The following is a 7,939-nucleotide window of genomic DNA, read 5'->3' on the forward strand; positions in this document are numbered from 1 at the left end:
AAAACATAAACTGATAGACTACAGCAATAATAGATAAGCAAATTAACAGCACAACACACAACACCAAGATTTTTGATGTGGAAAACCCGGTTAAGGGAAAAATGACAATGGGAACCTACCCACAGTAAGATGATACTTTGCAGTAGTATGAGAAAATATTATAATGGAGAATGAACATGCATTCAGGCATACTTCCTAGAGCTCACTGCTCAAAAGATATTTTCTCGGAAAGCTACAAACCTCAAGGAAGTCTCACTGACTTACAATATAATTTGGACTACAATCCCAAAGAAATGAATTGCAATAATAGCATCTACAAATACCTGATGACAGTTCCGGTTAAGCACAGTTGTGTGCCCTGCAATACCAAACTCACCACAACACTTTGTTGAATGATATATCCTTGTTCACACATTCACCTCTCTCTAATAATGACCGACACCTAGATTACATGAATATCTCACCTATATATACAAATCATCAACCTTGATAACAAGGTTGGTCAAAACCTCAACCCTCAACTCATAATTACAAAAATTACATCACACGATACAAAGATTGACCACCAGATATTATAATTTGCATTACATAACATGGACCTAATTCAAATTCCCAAATGATCACGTCCACTGGAAATCATGCCAAGTTCAACCGCAACACCTTATACCACCAAAAATACCGCATAACACGCAAATCAATACTTGTTCATAAAAAATCACCAAAACTCGTACAATGATAAATGTAGATCACCAAAACAAATAGGACATGACTAGGAAACATCAGTAAACATATTAGAATCATCTGGAACAGCTGCACCAACTCCACTTTTCAAATCTTCATCGATCAACATCTAGAAGCTCAAGAACACAAACAATCAACAACTGTCATGAGGAAAGATAAGTTTTGGAGCACCAAATCACAAACCATCTGAAATAAAGATACACAAGATCATCCAAGATAATATCCCAAAGTATCAGCACAAGATCTGATCATACCAAAATATACCGAAGGAAATACTGGCCTCAGAAAACAGTGATCAGCAAAACCAAACTATAAAAGCGGATCAAAAAATATTCCCAAACTCACCAGAATATATCATAGGAATATGTTGACATCAATGACAACAACATGTCCTAGCAATAGCAATGATCAACCAAATCCAACAATCTTCCCAACAATCCAACACTTCTAAGATCATTAAAAAATTTCATTCGCTCGATGAATATAGCCTTAATTATTTTCATCATCAAACATTCTTAGATTCTCAAACTTTTGTTTTACATTTGTAATCTTGACATGCTTTGTCTTTTCATCTCCTTCAAATATACTCTTCAATTTCTCCCAGATTTCTTTAGTTGAATTTGTCACTGTGAATTTGCTAAATATTTCATCATTCAAGTAGGTGACAATTACAACTATAGCCTTTTCATTACTCTCATATGCTTTGATTTCATTCAAATTTGTAGGACCAAATTATGGAGTAGTATAACCCTTTTTAATGCTTTCCCAAATTTGAGTCGGCATTGTTGCCAAATGATTTTTCATTTTTTCTCTCCAATAAGCATAATTTGTGCCATCAAAATTTTGAGCCTTGAATGTGTTGTCATGTGCCATCACAAACCTTCCTCAAGTAGTTAATATTCTTAAGAGGAACCTTTATCTAATACCAATTTTTGAACACATAACGAGACTGAAGGGGGGTGAATCAATCTGGACCTCAAAAATGTTTATTTTTCTATCTTCAAACTTTATATTACAACCATATAATCATAATAGTAATGAATCATGAAAACATAAAGCACAAAAGACACATGAACACCATATTTACATGCAAAACCTAAATAGGTAAAAATCATGATGAGAATCAAACTCATAGTATGAATATAATTTATTACAATGTTGTCTGTTGAACTCACTGCTCCTGAGAGGACTTGCAAAACTAAGGTGCACAACCTTAGGGCAAGATACAAATTACATGCAAAGTTGAAACACACTGCCTTGGGGAAAGGTACAGAAATCTACCAAGAGACTCATTGTCTTCTAACACAGGAAGGAATAGATGAATTGAAATAAACAAGATCTCTTGATCATGAAATTTTCCTTGAGCCATTGAGTCAAGTGACCAAGACCATGGCTAACATATTTGACTACAAACTCTATCTCAAAACTCTATCATAGAAAAGATGTCATCAAAGCTCTTCACAACTGACCTTCGCATAACTTCAATATCAAATATGTTTGCAAACCACCAATATATATTTCTTGTCAATTCACAATCCTTCCATGTCATTACTCATACATTTGCAAACTTATTATATACAATATTAATCATTGAAACCCTTAACTAGGTTGGTCATAGATAGAGTAAACAATATTACATAAATTTGGCTACCCAAACCAATAACAGCCATTGTGGTCCACTCCAAGGGATAAAGAGGACCCAAAAATGTCATAACACATCCCTTTCAAATTATTTTATTGAAGCACATCTACTAATACATCTTCCAAATTCGACATCAAATGAATTGTGTAGATAAACATAAAAGTGTGTTAACTTAGTCGGCCCAAAACAAATATCCAATACAAATTCCATAATGTATATCTACACACACCATGTTGATACCTAAAACACTAACTAAACTCATCCTCTAAAGCAACCAAATAACATGATCCAATTAGGATACAACATTGTAATCAACTGAAAACCAAACCAACTGACAACACACAACCCAGAACATCATAACTCCACTTTCCAATAAAATCATCACCTAAAAAATGAACTAGAACACGGCACAAACCATATGAATATGTCCTCCAAAACATAGCATATGAATCCACATATTCGGAAGCCACCTGGCATTCTTCAGACCTGTTCTAGCAGATAGCCTTACTGTTTGAAACATCAACAACCAACTCTACCATCTAAGCAATAGAGGACCTAAAAATATGATAGTGTAATATACACAGAACATATACATTATATTTAGAACCATAACACATAATCTTCACATACAGGATGAATGCAAGGCATTCTCCCAAAATGAGAATGCACGGGCATTTAGGCACACTGCCTAGAGCTCACTACTCAAATACAATAAGGGCTACAACCTCTAAAGGCTCACTACCTTACTGATTGATTACAATGATGAATTATAGCAAAATAAACTCCAAAATAGCATCTGCAATGCTTGGATGAGTTCCAGTTGAGTGCTAAATATATTGATTGGGTCTCCTCTGTTGAACTTCTTTGTTTTTCCATGTTCACTATCTTAGTCAGCTACCGGATCAAGGATGTGCACGTGAAACTGCGCCAAAACATATTCTAGATCACCACTTGCTCGCATATAGTCATACCACCCACCAAAAAGATCATCCACACCAAACTTACATACTGGCAATCAAAAAATAGATCATTTACCATGTCGGCCTACTAGAGTAATGTGTAGTCACATGTCGGCTTGATCGGATCCAAAAGGATAAATGTGGATCACCAAAACAATAATAAAATGATGTGTCTATGTTGGCCCAATCATCCCAAATACAATTCAATGCACCGCAATCACCAGAAAGGGTGAGCTCACAATGTTGGTTTGCACTTTTTGGTACATCCTGATTTTTGTTGAAATCATACAGTTTTTAGAAAATATAATTATTTAAGCTATAAGAGGTCCCATTTGAAGTAATTAATTGAAGAGAGTTAGATCAAAGGCTCTTAGATCAAAATTTCTTGGATAGAACCTCTCTACTTATAATTCATACTTGCAATAGAGTCTCCTTTGCATCTATCAAATATTGATAAAAAATAAATTTTACATTAGCTTTTGGGGGTGTCAAATGAATTCATTCAGAAGTTTTTTTTCTTAAGTATTTAGTCGTTGTTATAAGCTTTCCAAATATTATAATTTTTAATATATTTAATTTCATTAATATATGTTTATTTTATTAATGTAGGTTTTTCACCGAACATGAACTTATTTGTTCAATGCACTGGAAAAAATAGTAAACTAATGTAAAAAAAAATTGAAAAATATCCATGCACTAGGTATTGATGTCTTATTTCTCACAAAAAAATTAAAATTCAATTTTGATATATATATATATATATATATAACAAGTTATATGTTCAAACGTACACCTATATCCAAATTATAATTAGTCAGACTTCAAAATTTTTTAAAATGAAAAATATTCAACATATCACTATCAAACCAACTGCATGCCCTGGGTATTGATGTTACAAACCAAAATTCAAAAGAATTAAGATTTTATCATTTATAGAAAAAAAGTTATGCATTTCGGGATGCACATCACTCTTAAAAAATGTTGTTTGCTATAAAAAAAATGTTTTTTGAGGGAGATAGAAAAATCAATCAAATTTTATTTAAAAAAATTTGAAAAAAAAATATTTAGAATCAAAAAACAAGATGTTACAAATCACTAGTTTACATCATCTTCAAATTCTTAATGGTTTAAAAGTTATAGGTGTCGGAAAGTGAAGGTTTTTTTCAAAATGTTCATCTAAGTGTCAAAGTTGGTCAAAATGTGGGAACCAGTATTGTGAGTTCACCTGAAAGCTCTCGAACCAAAAATGCTTTGTTCTTCTTGAAACACCGGTTAACTGGCTACTGGTTAACACTTGCTTCCAGATAAGAAGAATCACGACCACCGGATCAAATATCTATGAAGAGTTGCCATCAATGACAACCCTAAACCAATAATCAACCACCGGAAACTACCAGAAACCACCAGATGAGTGTCAATTACCAACAAGAATCATATAAGGACAACTTAGTCATAAGAAGGAAACAACTTTAGGCCAAGCTTTACAATGCCAAATATTGTTGTAGTCAAAATGAGAGAGATTATCACAAGAGGCATTTTCTATCCTTGTTCCTTCCAAGTGCCAGCCAGAGAGATCTAATCTCTACTCCAAATGGACCTAAATCTATGATACACACACACACACACACACACACACACACACACACACACACACACACACACAAACACAGAAGTTGATAACTAAATCCTAGCAAAACTAAAAGATGTTGTTCCACATTCTTGAAAATCTATAACTCTTTCACCTTTTCCTTTCAGTAGTCTTTTAACTTAGTGCCCCAAGAAAAGTTAAGAAGAGTCACCATGGTGAAAAATTTTGAATTATCTCCAACTTGAATGATCTAGAAGTCAAACTAAGAACTCAAATTTTAAACTACATTCATTCCCTCCAAAGTCACCAAACCTTTTAGGAGATCATCCCTTTGGAGAAAGCCTATCAAGTTGCACTAAAAAAAACTTTATTGAAGGATTTTAGGGTAAGAAGAATCCTTACAAGTGAACAATCTCCAACCAATTTACTTAGAAGGGCCTAAAGAAGCTACTACCCTTAGGCGAAAACCTCTAATTTATTTGCCTTTACAAATAAAATTTTAAGAGATAAGGGAATATTTAAAATGATCTCTAGTACCTCCAAAGGAAATTTTGATAGAAAACATAAGTTTCAATATAACACTTTTTGGGGTAGGTACTTGTGAGAATTTATAAATAGGAATAACTTCATAATTAGCTTTTAGGAAAAACAACCTAACCATCAATAGAGAGACATATCCATTTCTATCCCTCACAGATACAACTAATTATTTCTAACATGAGAGACCAAAGTTACTTCTTATCTCCACCCAACAAGACATGAAAACCAAGATAAGAATCCAAAAGGCTTCCTTCTGTAAAAGACAAGCATCTACACAAAAATTCATGCTCCCAAGATTCATAAGACTTGAAGTTCAAAGATATACTAAGAATTTGAAACAAAAACAACTTGTGGATTGGATAACTAAAATAGAGTATTCTGACTTTGAGAGGATCAAAGATTCAATGAGGGTGAGGATGGTAGAGACTAAGGTGAAGGGTATCGTCATGCCATGGTGAGAAAAATTATAAAATAAAAGGAATACAAAGGGAAAGGCACAAATCACTAGTTACAATATGAGTGTAACTAAGATAAAGGGAAATTTTCTTCCGATGGGATGAATTGTTATCATTAAATGAATTACAAAATCTAAGGGAAAGAGGATGTTAATAAGAGTATAGTAAAGAGCTTTATGTCTTTACTATAAGACCTACTTATAATATATTTGATCAAGTGAATGTGGTCGTATGTATCTATCTTATGATCAACATATAAAATTAACATTAAAGGAGTTAAATTATGTCGAGAACACATACTTTGTAGGGAGCATATCAATTCTCCTTTAAAGAAAGAGTTGGGTAGAAAGTACACAATGCATGACATGAAGGATGTGCAAGAAAAAACACAAGTGTTGCAAATAATAAAGGAAGAGACCCATTCAAAAGAAGCTGAGTAATTCTATTCTTCAAGGAGCCAAGTGAGTCGCCATTTCTAAGGGGGTTGCCTTAAATGTGGAATGTATTGTCTTAGATAATTTCAATGTTATCAATGGACTAAAGCAATGGATTAAATAAACTCCAAAATAACAAGTCGTTGTTGTTAACGAACCAAATTAGATGAAGAAAAAATTGATAATTAGTTAAGGACTTTAGAAGGGTCAATTATAAAGTAAAAGAGAAACATGATAAAGAAGAAAGAATGTCTTAAATATCACAAGGAAACAAGAGACGGTACTAAGGTATCAAATTCTAGAAGTAGAACTAGGTTGCAAAGTAAGTGATTTGGTGTTATTGTAGATGGCAATAACAGAAAGAACTTGGTGGCATAGGAGGTAATGAGTTAGATTTGAGATTTGTTCAACATCCAAAGCCCTACTAAATCCCTCAACTGGTAGAGGTTCATGAGTTGACCATAAAGGATCAACTTGAAATTAATGTCTAGGCTAGCAACTATAGAGAAAAGGTCTTAGGTGATGTGCCCATGGATATTTGTCATGTCTTGCTAAGAATACCATGGTGTTATAATAATGAAGCAATGTATAATGGGAATGTTAAGATTGTACATGTTAAAATAATGGAAAAAATCATGTGTTTCTTAATTAAAGGAGAGGATAAGTGAAAGCATAGAGGTCATCTAGTTATGTTTTTAAATTGATAAAATTGCTTCCTAAAGAATGAGAAAAACCTTATGCGATTCAAAGTCAAATTGTAGTCCAAAAGGCTAAAGTGATCAAAGAAGACTTGGAGGAAAGAGACAGATTTAGAACATCCTTTAAAGGTCATAAATTTTATTTTCTAGTACTGATAAGAAATTCAAGGCAATAACAAAAAAAAAATTAAACTACCAAAAAATAAATGCCACAAGAGCGCAAAAAGATTGGTGTCATAAATATTGTGTGTGAAAATAAACAAAAGAAGTCCAGCAAAAGGAAGAACAATAAGGAAAGAGGAAGGTCATAAGATGAAAATCAATGAAAAGGTGGTAAAATTAGGGTCAAAGATAATTTACATTGAAGATGAAGACTTGAAGCAACAAGTCAAGAGTGAATAATATTGATAAAGGATTTATTTGTATCCATTATGCAAATTGAGTTACAACCAAATGAAGTTTTTGAAAAACACACAAAAAATACTGAGAGGGAGGAGTGAATTAGTATTTTAAAATCTTTTAATGCTTGTAACCACATACAATGAACTACATAAAGAAAGAGTAAATACAAGAACACAAATATTTCACATGGAAAACCCTTTTGGGTAGAAAACCATAGCTCTTCAAAAGCTTTTATAAACAAATGGACACCAACCCAAAATACATATGTGAGCACCAACCCATTAAGAGCACCAACTCCCCATGAAGCACTAACTCCATTTACAATCAAACTAGAAATATTTTAATTTACAGAAATATGCAACAGGTTTTTAAACTATATAACATTGATCTTTTCAATACCAAGACATAATAAATAACCTCTTATCACAAGATGTCCACCTCACACTTCATCCATAGTCAACCAAATAAAAGAGTTTTTTC

Source organism: Cryptomeria japonica, chromosome 8 (genome assembly GCF_030272615.1).
Source record: "Cryptomeria japonica chromosome 8, Sugi_1.0, whole genome shotgun sequence".
In the NCBI taxonomy this organism is placed as follows: domain Eukaryota; kingdom Viridiplantae; phylum Streptophyta; class Pinopsida; order Cupressales; family Cupressaceae; genus Cryptomeria; species Cryptomeria japonica.